This window comes from Lagenorhynchus albirostris, chromosome 16 (genome assembly GCF_949774975.1).
Source record: "Lagenorhynchus albirostris chromosome 16, mLagAlb1.1, whole genome shotgun sequence".
Classification (NCBI taxonomy): Eukaryota; Metazoa; Chordata; class Mammalia; order Artiodactyla; family Delphinidae; genus Lagenorhynchus; species Lagenorhynchus albirostris.
The window spans coordinates 46,042,480-46,055,991 of record NC_083110.1 but is presented as its reverse complement, the minus strand read 5'-3'; the positions used below and the strand labels follow the sequence as shown (position 1 = coordinate 46,055,991).

At 40.4% G+C, this 13,512-nt stretch overlaps 1 protein-coding gene across 14 annotated transcripts in view; it reads left to right on the top strand.

Moving 5' to 3' along the window:
- The window catches only part of SGMS1 (sphingomyelin synthase 1), a 291,522-nt gene that overhangs the window by 210,289 nt on the left and 67,721 nt on the right, over positions 1-13,512 (top strand). Inside the window, exon 1 of one of the 14 annotated variants that reach the window (XM_060125548.1) lies at positions 8,397-8,414. The exons of the other annotated variants lie outside the window; for them this stretch is intronic. The gene's annotated coding sequence lies outside the window, so the exon portion shown is untranslated. Of the gene's footprint in view, positions 1-8,396; positions 8,415-13,512 lie in introns of those variants that run through there. 14 annotated transcript variants of the gene reach the window in all.

Sequence of the window (13,512 nt, the reverse complement as noted above, 5' to 3'; positions counted from 1 at the left end):
TCTTTCATTTTCTTTTTTATTGTTTGCCTCTTAAACCTTAGATAAATTCCTGGATAATCAGGAATTGGTGCATGCTACATTTATGAAATGCCATCCAACCAGATGACATCCCAGGCTTTTTGTTGAATGCTTGTGAAAATATTTGGTACAACCTAGAATTGTAATTGCACATGAAGTAATTCAATCTGAGATTTATCTCTGACGCTTTATAAATATTTGCCAAAGGATTTCACAATATATAGGGTTATGGTTTTATGTGTGTGTAGTGGTTGTTTGCTAGTGCATTTCTTTACTGCCTTCTTGTGAATTTAGAAGAGTAGACCTTCCAGAAGAGCTTTTTAAAGATTTTTCCCTCCGGGTTGTTTTCTGCATTCCATGGCTATGAACTGCTGGATTTCAGAGCAGTTTCTTGCTCCCTAACACCATGCAATGCATAATTCATCATTTTGTTTAAAACATTAGAAAGGGACAAGTACTCAGCCTTGACCTTGAACCCAAGTTGATAACTTGATCTGTCTGTGCTGCCTTCTTTTTCTCTACTTCATTTCTTATTTTGAGTTTTTCTCCCTCAGAACTCTCCTGAAAAACCTTTTAGCTCATTAAATATATTTTGGGAGGTTCAGGAGTTTTAAAGGCTTATAGCTTTAACACTTTTTTAAATTAGATTTCAAATGTAAAGAGAGAGAGAATTGTCCATAATCTTACATTCAGGTAACCCATGATGACGTTGAAAATAAATAAAAAACAGTGCGTGTACATGGCTAACATACAAATGGTATCAAAAGGTACAAAAAGAGAAGTAAAAGCCTCTCCTCAAATGTGACTGTTGTTACATTTTTTGTGATTTCTTCCAGGAAAAAAAATGTTTTGGGCATATATCTGCATCTTTCTGGCTCTCTGCTTTTTACAATTTTATAATAAAGGGATTCAGTTGTACATATTTTCTATAGCCTTTTTTTTTTTTACTTTTCCTATTACTTTTTTAGAGCTCTTTCCCGTCAATGCACAGATCTTCCTTATTTACTTTAATATGATATGTACAAGATTTCATTATTTCATCCACATTATGGACGTGTAGTAATTGATTTTACCTTTGTCTTCTGGCTAGTTTAGTAATTGCCAAGTATTTGTGGGGAGGAGTTGTAGTTACCTACTGGAGTTATTACAGTTCGCCTTTTTGTAAATAAACCTCCTGATGATATGTCAGTAGGTTACATTCCTAGCAGTGAGATGGCTAAGTCAGAGGATGTGTGCATCTTTAACTTTGGTAAGAATTGCCGATTGTACTCTAGAAGGGCTACACAGATTGGTTTTCTCTTCCCAAGGTTGTGTCTTTCCCACACCCCCATCACCACTGTAAATCACAAGGCTTTAACATTTTTGCCAATCTGATAAGTTAAAAATGCTACCTCTATGTTTTCACCTGCTTATCTTTAATAACAGATTTCGTATCTTTCTATAGGTTCCTTGGGCATTCATATTTCTTTTTGTAAATTGTCTGCTCTTATGCTTTATTGTGTACTGTCTTCTTCCTCTTCTCCTTCCTCTTTCTTTTTGCTCCTTTTCTTCCCTACAGGGTTCTTTGTCTTTATCATATTGACTTATATGAGCTCATTTTAAATTAGGGAAATTAGTCCTTTCATATATGTATTGCAAATATTTTTTCCCATGTTATATATTCTGTCTTTCATTGTTCATTGAAAATATTGTTATTCTGGTGTAAGGAATATAAAACATGTTCTTTTTAAAAAGAAATGAAAGAAGGTTGGGGGTTAAGAAAAGTTGGCCACAGTATCTGCTGTTTTTGAGGCCTGGTAGTTGTAGTTTGGGACGAAAATTATTTCCATGAATCCTAGTGTGTCTCATAGCCCTGGAGACCCCATACCGTCTTATTTACACCAAGACCACTGATACCAACCTCCTTCCTCTTTCTTTGTGTTCGCGTGGTTATCTGTCTAGACCAGGCAATCAGAGATAATTATATCCATTCTCTTGTGAGTGGAGTGTTGCTAAAACAATATTTTTTTTAAATCCAATTTTAAAATAATAGATCAAGAATGGATATCCCTCCAAATTTCTTCAAAGAACAGACTTCTCATTTGAACATTTAAAATTTAAGATTCTGGTTAACAAAAATTGACTGTATGAAAGCACGTTACATATACTGTAAACTATGACTCAGCCTAAATCCAAGGAAAATATTTGACTAGTTCTTTCCCGGAGAAGATTTTAAGGATTTCCTGAAATTTCGTATAATCTATATTTATGTACTTATTCATACATGTGGAAAGCCTTTTAATGGTATCCTATAAAGGGCAATATTATGGTACAGTATTTCCCTGGTTTGACCTACAGTCCTGTTCTCTGAAAATAGCAATAAATCTTAATTTCCAATAGGATCCTGGCCTCTTTTTCATGCCATTTGACCTGAGATGAGGTGTCTAATGGCTTTGTGTACTCTTCATAGTTCTATGAAGGCAGTTGATTCCATTAAGGTGAATTTACTGAAATAAGGCCCTTATAATAGGAAAATGGATTTATTTTTGAGAAAGCTAATGCTAAGCTTTGACTTCTGCAACTATTCAGTAACATTCAGTGCAAAAATAATTGGACATCAGAACATTAGAGAACCAGCCATTGTTATTTTGAATGATCATGGTGCTTATTAAGCCTTCGTTTCAATGCAGACTTCTGAAATAATTGATGATGTCATTAATTAGTTTCAACCAGATAAATTTTTGGTAGTTTGGTAATGGCACCTTTCTAAATAGGATGTCAAAATGAAAGATAAATGGAGATGTTTAAAAATGCCTAGCTGTGTCAAAGGAAAGCTCGCAAATGATTTCTTAGGCACAATAGTTTTGTACCACTTCAGTCCACCTTGCATCCTTAGCTTTAGCTTATAAATCAACTTGACTAAATAAGACGGACAGAAATTCATTTGTGACTTTGTCTTTGACATCTTATACAGGAGGATAAATGAATAAGACGAATGGAATCTACTTTGAAGAATGAGTTTCTAAAAGCAGGAGTGTCTGTCATTAGTTCCACTCAGTGAGGGCGGGTCTGCAGGTGAGACCTTGGTGCCTTGTCGAAAGGCTCCAAGCCGGCCCTGGAGAAACTAAGCAAATGAAAAATAAAATGCTAATATCAACAGTGACCGTTGTTAAAAAAACAAAAAAAAACTTCAAGAAAATACAGGACCTTTTGTGGGGTGTTTTTGATTAGGTGGTATAAGTTTTCAGTGGTGTGTAGACTTTTTGGAGGAATGCTTTGCAGGTGAAATGAAAAGTGTGAACCACTTGAGAATAAAACTAGGAGGCTTTACAGTGAGTGGGAAAGCAGAGGCTTTGGAAATGGAAGTTTCCGCATTTGGTTCTCATGCCGTGAGTGGCAGCTCACGGGTGTTCCCGAATAAGGAATACACGCTCTCCAAGCCCCAGTTTTTTTAATTTGTAAAAACGGAGATTAAAATACCTACTTCGAAGAGTTTTGAGAGAAATAGATGAATTTGATAGATAATAATCACTTGACGAATATGTGTCCTGCCTTTACGGAGGTTTCTGGTATTGTGCAGATGGAGAGGGCAGCTGTTGATAAAGATCTCCGGCATCGCTGATGTTGAAAGTACCTCTTACGACATCAGGTATGGGAAATGGGGCTAGTTTAGAACTTGCTGTTTTTCAGGAAGGCAGAGAGATGTGCTCTTAGAATGTGACAATTAATGATTTTTCCCACTGCTGGCTCAAGTGTCACATAATTCACCCTGGTTTATGTTGTATGTCTCGAGATGTGGCCACAAGTCCCACTGAGGTCAGTTATAGGCGTAAGTATCTATATTGGAGCGTTTGTGTTTCTGGAGTCCTCTGCCGTTGGTCTGGTCACACACACTAATTATCGCCACCGGGAGACAGTGAAGTTCCCTTGGCGGTGGCTGCATTATGAATTGGTCACCACACACTGAGCCAGAGCACTTGGGAGCTTCCTGTCCAGGTACCCTCTGGCCTCGGTGTAGCTCACAGGGAGGTTGGTTACATCATTATTGGTCATAAGACAGGCTCTGATGACTGTCCAGACTTTGATCAGTGCCTGATGCATCCTGCTCCCATATTCACATTGAACATACTTGAGGCAATGGAACAAAAGGTCAGTGCATGTGATTTTTTTTTTTTTTTTTTTTTTGCAGTACGCGGGCCTCTCACTGTTGTGGCCTCTCCCGCTGCGGAGCACAGGCTCCGGACGCGCAGGCTCAGCGGCCATGGCTCACAGGCCCAGCCGCTCCGCGGCATGTGGGATCTTCCTGGACCGGGGCACGAACCAATGTCCCCTGCATTGGCAGGCAGGCAGACTCTCCACCACTGCGCCACCAGGGAAGCCCTAGATAGATCTTCTGAAATGCAAACATCCTAGGGAAAAGAAACACCATTGTAGTGTAAGTTGACCTTAGCCTTACTTTGCTCAGCTCCTAGCTGAGCATACTAGGACTTGAGATAAAGGCGGTTGTAAATGCAAAGGAGAGAGAAGAGGCAATATTTAACCTGGGCCACCAGGCAGGCAGCCCTGGGAGCCTCCTTTGCAGAGCCTAGGGAAGTGCAGACTCCAGAGAACATGACCGCTGAAAGGGGGGTGAGATTTCATCAAGGCAAACTGTCTCCCTTTCATTTTTGTTCAAGTTCTTTATCAAGGAAAGAAGAAAATAGAGAGGGAGAGTCCAGACCTTGGTTTTAGTTCCTTAGAGAAAGCGTTATCAAATACAATTAGGACCACCTAGTTGGATGATTAATCATTTGAGAGTGGAAATAATGAAAAATGACACATGCCCACCATAAACATTTTATTAAACTTAGAAATATCAACGCTCAGAATCGGTTAGTCTTTCATTTAGTGTCAAGAGTGTTGCTTTGGATATGGGTTCTCTGTTTTGTGTTCCATAATTGTCTTTCCCTCACAAATCATAGTCACGACACACCATCGGTGATGTCCAGTCTTTATTTCTTTAAATCCAGAACATCAAAACTTTCCAAGCAGCTCAGTACTGAATCCGTCTAGATATTGAGAAGTCATGTTTTCCCCTTAGAATATTAACATTATCTCGAATACACCTAATTTTTCAGCATTTTTAGCTATTTTCATTTGTCAAGTGTTTCTAAAGCATTCAGTTTAATAGAAACAACAGGTCACTTTTTTTCAGATTCGAATTTCATTTATTACTTAATATTTTGTTAAATTATATAATAACAGAACCAAGTACAAGCTGCACAAACAAGTTGAGAGCAAATGTAACTTAAGTCTTGATAAGCATTGCACGTCGACCAGTGGGAACAGAGTTGTCAGGCTTGTCTTAGCTAATTCCAGTCAGTGACAGTGACTGGTTACTTAGCCATCCACATGCTTTAGTGTGTTGTGAGGGAGGGGTTAATCTAGTCCCAGATTGGTGAAGGTATCCAGGGGACCCCACCAACCCATTACTATGCTTTTTACTATGAATTGCATCTCGAGTTGTAAAAATTCAATATACTAATCATAACAGTAACCCATGAAGGCATTTTTTGGTGTCTAATCACAAAAAAAGTAGCCACGTGGCTAGAGAGAGCAGGGCATGGAGTTTGCCATCACTCAAGGTTTGCTGTCTCTTGATATCCCTGGATTCAAGGGATAAGCTCATGAGTTAGATATGAGCCGAAACTCCCAGCTCACTCAAGTGCTTCTGCCAGGCTCTTCCTGTTACGTAAAAGCTAAAAGGAGTCCGTGCAGATTACAGTATTATTCTATATATGATAATTAGTTCTCAAAGTATAACTAGTTCATGTAGTGGTTTGTTAATTTGGTTCATTACTTGATTCACTTTTAAGAAGCAGTCAGAAAAAATTCATACCAATCATTACTTGCTAAACCATTTGGTGTTGAATGAAAAGCAAAAACCTAGAAAAAAAGCAACTTTGGCTCTAACAGCCTGAACGTTGGGGTCAAACTTGTCTTGCTTTCCTGCCCCCCAAATTAAATTAGCTATGACTTAAAGCAGAAGGTGTAGATAGCTATAAAAAACTTGGGTTTTTTTTTTTTTTGCTGTTTCATGTTTATTTCGCATTACCTCAGATTTATTTTGATTTCCATTTCATAGTGCCTGATACCAGAATTTGTACAGACCTCTTGAAAGACCACGCCCTCCGAGAAAATTCACACTATTGAAAGTTATGGATAACTGAATGGCAAGAGGAGTTTCTTAGTGGATGTGGTTCTTGATCAAGTCTGGACAAATTCTGCCCTGTCGTGTGTCATAAACTATGGTACAGAACGCATCCGAAGTGCCAGGGGAAAACCAGCATTATGCCATCACCCATATTCCCATCCCTGACTCTCGTCTCTCTTGAAGAAGGAATTCACGTGGCTGGTGATGGACGTTTTGATTTGAGATCCACATAACAAACACTTAGACTCGTTAGATATAAGCACTGAATCTTTAGGTTCGGTCCAGTTTTAGATTTGGCTAAGGGATTCCTGGTGGGCACAGCAAAATGAGAAACATCATAAGATTCATATTATCCATAAGATAGGAACTGACCAGTTTTTAAGAAAAGCAAGCTTCTTTTAAACATTCAGAGAGGAACTTTCCTGGAGATCCAGTGGTTGAGACTCCACGCTTCCACTGCAGGGGGCACAGGGTTCCATCCTTGGTCAGGGAACTAGGATCCCACATGCTGCTCAGTGCAGCCAAAAAAAAAAAAAAGTTTCAGAGAGGAAGGATGTGAGAATGGAATGTAAATAATTTCCCCCTTTAACCCAGAGGATTGGCTTACTTGGCCGTTTTCCCCCTGCTTTTATGTGTCCATGTAGAGAGAAGATATATGACTCAGGGGGCAAAGGTCAAGAGTCTGGACATCTGGGTAATGAGTACCTTGCTCTGGGAAGATGACTGAACACAGTGTCCCGAGGACATGTAAGATCAAAAGAATCTCCTTGTTTTGGGGGACCTTTATCAGCTCACCTGCAAGATCTTCGTAAGCTGTACTGTTCAGCCAGTGATTTTGTTATCTGTATCGTGGATGTCCATACTAATAAAAAACATTTTGCCCAGAGAATCTTTTTTCTTGTTGAGGGACAGATATCAGAAAAGGTCCACAGTCTCTGTAACTATCCCTAGTAATTAGTCTCAGAACTCAGTGCCTTTATCAAAGGGAATTTCTAGAACAGTGTATTATTTGCTTAACCCACCTCCTTATCTGCCATTCGTGGAGTTTCTCAGATATTTCGTGACTTTCTTGTCTGCCTCTGGATCAAAAAAATGAAATGTAGAGCAAGTGAGGAAATAGTTTAAGAAAAAAAAAAAAAGGAAGAACAGAAAAAGAAATACAGAATAAAGCTTTAGTATGTATCTTCCCAATAAATGGGATGAGGTGTTTAGATTTTTATCATCCATCTAATGTAAGGTGTTCTTGCGTGTCACAGTTTGATCTTTCTGCCTCTTTTTTTTTTTTCTCTCTCTCTTATTGTTGACTTGACCTGGTTTCTTTACGTAGAGAATCTGGAAATGTTTTCGTTCTTTGAGGAAAGAGCTATGCGTGAAAGCCCCACTGCCTGTGGGGACTGTAGGGTGGGTAATATTTGGGTGTACTTTCAGGGTCAGGTCTTACCTTGCTCAGGGAATGTTGTATGTGTGGGTAGATTATTAAAGACATGGTGGTTTCACAATGTATGTGTATATCAACTCATCGTATTGTACAGCTTAAAAAAATTTAAAAAAAATTAAGCAGTGGTAGCTCCAGTAGCTGTTGATGAATGCCTGAGGCTTGGTGGAAAGAACTTCTGTTTACTCTGAGTACTGGCTCTCTGATTAGCAGTTGTGTGTTTCATCCCACGACCCAACATAGATTTTTTGATGTATTTATTTTACTTTTATTTCTTTTTTCTGGGTGCCTTATGTTTTTTGTGTGTGTTCGTGTGTAATTTTCAAAACAAAAATTGGGTTCATACCAAATTACGGCTTAAAAAACATTTTATAATGACAATTCTTGAAAATGTGGAGTGACTAGTAGCACGCTCTATATCCTTATCACCCAGCATTAACAACTATCGGCTTTCTCTGATTCTGATTCTACCTTTCCCTCTGCCCTACTTTGTTCAGGGTCAGGGGAGGGAGAGAGGGGCCCAAAGCAAATCTCAGTCATCATACCATTTCCTTCCCAATAACTTTGTTCTCATGTTTGTTATTCAATTATTTACTTTTTGTCTGTTGACTTTTCTTTCTCTTGTTACTGAAACAACTCTTGAACTGTGCCCTGGTGGAGTTATAAAGGTAGACTCTTCTGGAAGCATTGTCCTCTGCATGGTGCTTGATGGGCTGGTCTTCAGGGATCCTGAGGAGGACAGCCCTGCTGGTGTGAAGTTCATGGTCTGGTTACTAATAGAACCCAGAGGTATGACTGCTGCCTCCTTAGCCTGTAGAGTCCGGTGTAAGGCTAGGCCTTGGTTGAGTGATGTTATGTTTAGAAGACGTAGACCCAAATCTAAGTCATAATGATTTGTATTATTTATTAAACTCATGCAGAAACCATAGCTTTGGATAAAACTGTGTAAAGGATTGTGTCTAGATCCTTTTTTGTTTCTGTAGCTACCTAGACAGGAAACTGTTGATATTACAACTTAATCATTTATAAATTTGCCATCCTTTGGGTAATATAGTAATCTGTGCAGCATTTCATGGTTTTGAAAGGTTTGTCATATTCAAGTCCAACAATAGCATTGTGAGGAAGGAAAAATATTATATTTCTGCCCAGTTAACTCAAAAGAGAAGCTGAAAGATGGGAGGGGGTAGTCATTGACTTGACTTTAGGTCTTATGTCTCCTAGTCTAGAAGTCTTTCTGCTTTGGATGGTTTTTGAGTTGCTTTAGAATGTGTTGTGAAATTGGAACTTGCCTTTTCCTTTATACTTGAACATTTTTGTATCAAATGTTTGAAATTCAGGCCACCTCGGATAAGGTCTTGGAGATGCTTGGGGAAGACTGTCCTCTTATTGGGTCTTATTCCAAGGCGGGGCCAGGGCAGCAAGCACAGTGCTTTTGGAGCTGATTCCTAACACCACGGTCTCTCCCCCATGACATTGGTTTTCACTTCTCTCCAGTGCTGTCCCAGACCCAGACCCAGACCATGACTATCACCATCTTTGCCTTCATGCACTGGTTACTTTTGTGACAGAGTGGAATTAATTTGATCCTAAAAGCTCTGAGATTTCTCCTGGGGACTAGAGATATGTGATCCAATAGAGAAATTGTTTGGACATTCATTCACCCCTGTAGGAATTTGTACAGGCATCAAATTTCCCAGTTCCTCTTAAAACATCTAGACATGGACATTCTGTTGGCTTAAATTCCCTGAGGGAATAGAGTGATTCTTCAGAGCTGATGCTTCAGGAAATTTTTATAGTAGCAGTCTAAAAATGTTTATACTTGTTTCTCCCAGAGATACTTTCTTTTCTTTCACCAGTTAAAATTGGTTTCCTGCTGAAGTGTCTTGTCTGCTGCAGGTGTCTTTTGTAAAACAGGATTTATGCATTTGATTTATGGACATTACATATATATAAAGTATCAAGTGTTCTGAGTAAGAATTGAACATAATTTCAGCGCAGATATTTTAACCGATGTTTATTGTTCAAGGAATTCTTTGTGTAAAATAGGATAATCTAATTTTAATATGAAGTTGCTTTGAAAAAATTAAGGGAAAGCCAAGCCAGCTAAAATCAGGGGGATGTGTATTATGGAAGATGTTAAACAACAGGCAGTACTGTTTTCAAACTTTTTTTGTTTGTTTGTTTGTTTAACATCTTTATTGGAGTATAATTGCTTTACAATGGTGTGTTAGTTTCTGCTGTATAACAAAGTGAATCAGCTATATGTATACATATATCCCCATATCCTCTCCCTCCCACTCTCCCTGTCCTATCCCTCTAGGCGGTCACAAAGCACTGAGCTGATCTCCCCGTATGATGCAGCTGCTTCCCACTAGCTGTCTATTTTACATTTGGTAGTGTATATATGTCAGTGCCACTCTCTTACTTCATCCCAGCTTCCCCTTCCCCCTCCCTGTGTCCTCAAGTCTGTTCTCTACGTCTGTGTCTTTATTCCTGTCCTGCCCCTAGGTTCAGCAGACCTTTTTTTTTTTTAGATTCCATATATATGTGTTAGCATACGGTATTTGTTTTTCTCTTTCTGACTTCCTTCACTCTGTATGACACACTCTAGGTCCATCCACCTCACTGCAAATATCAAACATTGTTAATCAAAATAGTTGGTTAGGGCTTCCCTGGTGGCGCAGTGGTTGAGAGTCCGCCTGCTGATGCAGGGGTCATGGGTTCGTGCCCCGGTCTGGGAAGATCCCACATGCCGCGGAGAGGCTGGGCCCGTGAGTCATGGCCACTGAGCCTGCGCGTCCAGAGCCTGTGCTCTGCAATGGGAGAGGCCACAGCAGTGAGAGGCCCGCGTACCGCAAAAAAAAAAAAAAGTCGGTTAACCACATGTTGTCATACCAAGGTTCTGGTCTTATCAAATAAATAAAAGACACAGATCTTCAATGAGTGCATTAACCAATATGCAAATGGTGCAGCCAAAATAATTACTGAAGTGCTTAGAAACAGTTTCGTTTATAAAAACAAAAAGCTTCATACAAAGTCTAATGAGATACAGGGCTTGTTAGAGGTTTTATGTTTTGTGGGCATAGCTGGACTAAGCAGTTCTGCAAATGGGCGTGGGCTTCCAGACCCAGGCAGCTATGGGAGGGCTTTTGTTTTGGGGAGCCGGTAGTAGCTGTGTGCATGTTGGGTGGAGGTGGGGAGAAAGACACACAGAAAGACTTCAGTCAAATCTTAGGCTCTCACTGAGAAACTGCTCTCACAGCCTGGTCTCAGCTTTGCTAGCCTTTGCCGTGTGATCTTGGGTAAAGCACTTGCTTTGATGACCCCAGTTTGTTTAGAATTTGAAGATTCAGCTAGAATCTAATTTTACAGTTGGGGTGCTTGAATTCCCCCATATGTGAGGTAGTAGGTCAAGAGGTGTGAAGTAACATGATAAACACATATTTCTTAAAGATTTGGGCAAAGAAAGTGGTTTTTGTATGAATATAACCATTATTATAGAGAATACAAAAATACAAAATTTACATGTAATTTTAAGGTCAACTAAACATAAAAAATTGTCCTTCTTAAAAAGTCTATGCATCCAGACTTTTGAGTGGCTATGTTTATCCTCTCTCTGCCCACAGGAGTCTTGGGAGAAAATGTTCAGAATGGTGGTTGATATCTTTGCCAGTTGCTAGATGCAATCTAAAATCTTCTTTCACTCTTAATTTATATTTACTGTTCCTCTTATAAGAGCCAATCATGGTCACTTTCCTTGTCAGTAATCAAGTGTTTTTGTTCTTTTGTCCTTGTAAGCTGGTAGGTGACTTAGAACAGGGTGTGTCCTGTGAGCAGAGTAATTCCTATTAAATTGGAAGAGATAGTCTCATTTGTTTCATTCATTCTGCAAGATCCATGGAGTGCCAACTCTATGCTAGGCACTGTTTTGGGCTTTTAATAAATGCATTTTCTCTGTTTCAGTATTTAACTCTGCCTCTCACTGTTGTGGTCTCTCCTGTTGCGGAGCACAGGCTCCGGATGCGCAGGCTCAGCGGCCATGGCTCACGGGCCCATCTGCTCTGCGACATGTGGGATCTTCCCGGACAGGGGCACGAACCCGTGTCCCCTGCATCGGCAGGCGGACTCTCAACCACTGCGCCACCAGGGAAGCCCTCTGTTAATATTTTGAGTAGATAATATATTCACATGGTTTCATGTTCAAATGGTAAGAAAGGATGTACAGTGACAAGTATACTTCTCATCCTTGCCACCCAGGGCCACTCCCTGGAGTAGTTCATATTGACTATTTTGAAGCTTTCAAGTCATATTTTATGTGTATATTGGCAAATTTGTATATATCTCCTTCCTTCCCTCTCTTTTAGACCCATGGTATTATACAATACATGTGAATCTGCTCCCTTGCTTTTTTCATTTAACAATTATATTTGCATTTTTTTTAAGTCCTGAAGCATGTACATCAGACTGTTAGCACTAGTTATCTCTAAAGGATGGAGTTGAGGAAGCTTGCTTTCCCTCCCTCCCTCCCTCCCTCCCTCTCTTCCTTCCTTCCAGTCTAACTTGAATGTACTTCTCTATCGTTTGAATCGTTTATAAGGAGAATATATTGTTTTTGTAGTAAGGGGGAAAGTCCTTTTTGAAGAAAGAAAGAAATACCTTTGCCTAAGTGTTGAGGAAAGTGAAACTGTATGGAACGTCCTTCTCTAGGAAATTTATCCCCTGATGTGACCCACTGCTTTGTAGACGTGATTTGTGTTCAGGAATTGTCTGCGTGGTACATGCAGATGGCGCCCTGGAGCGCGAGAGGCACTCCAGGGAGGAGGACCGTGTCCGCAGCTCAGGCTCCGCACAAGCCCTGATGTTGTCTCTCAGCTATTGGAGCCAGGCAGGGCAGTGGACATGTTAGCCTGGGCAGAGGGCGGAGGAGGTGGGAGAGCCTTGTGTTCGTTAGGGGCCTCCCCAGTGGTGGAGCGTTTGACCCAGAAGGATGCTCCTGAAACCGCTCGGAAAGAAGAGAGACGAATTTGTGGGTAACAGGGCTTGTGGTGACAGTGCACCTCCTTTTAAGGAACTGAAAACATGTTCCAGAGTCTTCTCTCAGCTTTACCCTCATGGTTTGAAGGGAAGGGACGGCTTCCCACTAGGAGGCGTACTGCTCAGTAGTGGAGCACAGAGACGTTGGAGCCCAGTGTCGGAGCCCTGCTCCAGTGTGCGACCTTGAGTGTCTCACCTCACTTCTGGGGCCTAGGTCCTCACCTGTCAATAGGGATTCTTCATCCTTTTCGTAGGATTGCTTTGATTTCAATGAGCTTATAGTGTAAAAAGTTTAGGTCCTGGTAAACTCTCAGTAATGTGAGCTAGGAGGCAGAGCAGGAGGGTGAGAATGCAAGTAAGTAATGGACCTTCCCTCTCACACGTGGGCCAGAAGTGTGCTGAGAAGAGACCCTGGACTCTTGATCCCGCTTAGTTCTCTGCTTAAACCGCCCTCTGAAAATTCAGTGCTCTTCAAAGCCATTTATAGATCACTTGAGCCAGTGGTCCTCATCCTGGCCTGGGAGCCAGAGCATCAGTATCCATCTGGCAGATTGGTTTTTTCAGAGAACTACACATGCATGTTATTTCGCCTCTGTGGCATACAGGTTCCCACTCTGGCATAGAGAGAGCTTGGCAGGTGGCTGTTAACTTCCTGGTCTCTAAGGTACAGGTGCTGTAGAGCTTGGCTGGTAATAATAGTATCCTATAGAAGACTGTTGTATCACATTATTGATTTTCTAGTTATCAATACTTCAACACTTAATGATGCTCTAATGCCTTTGTAATCAACATCTAAGCTCTATGGAGTAACCCAGTACATATTTATTACTCTCTCATGTCTATGAATAATAAT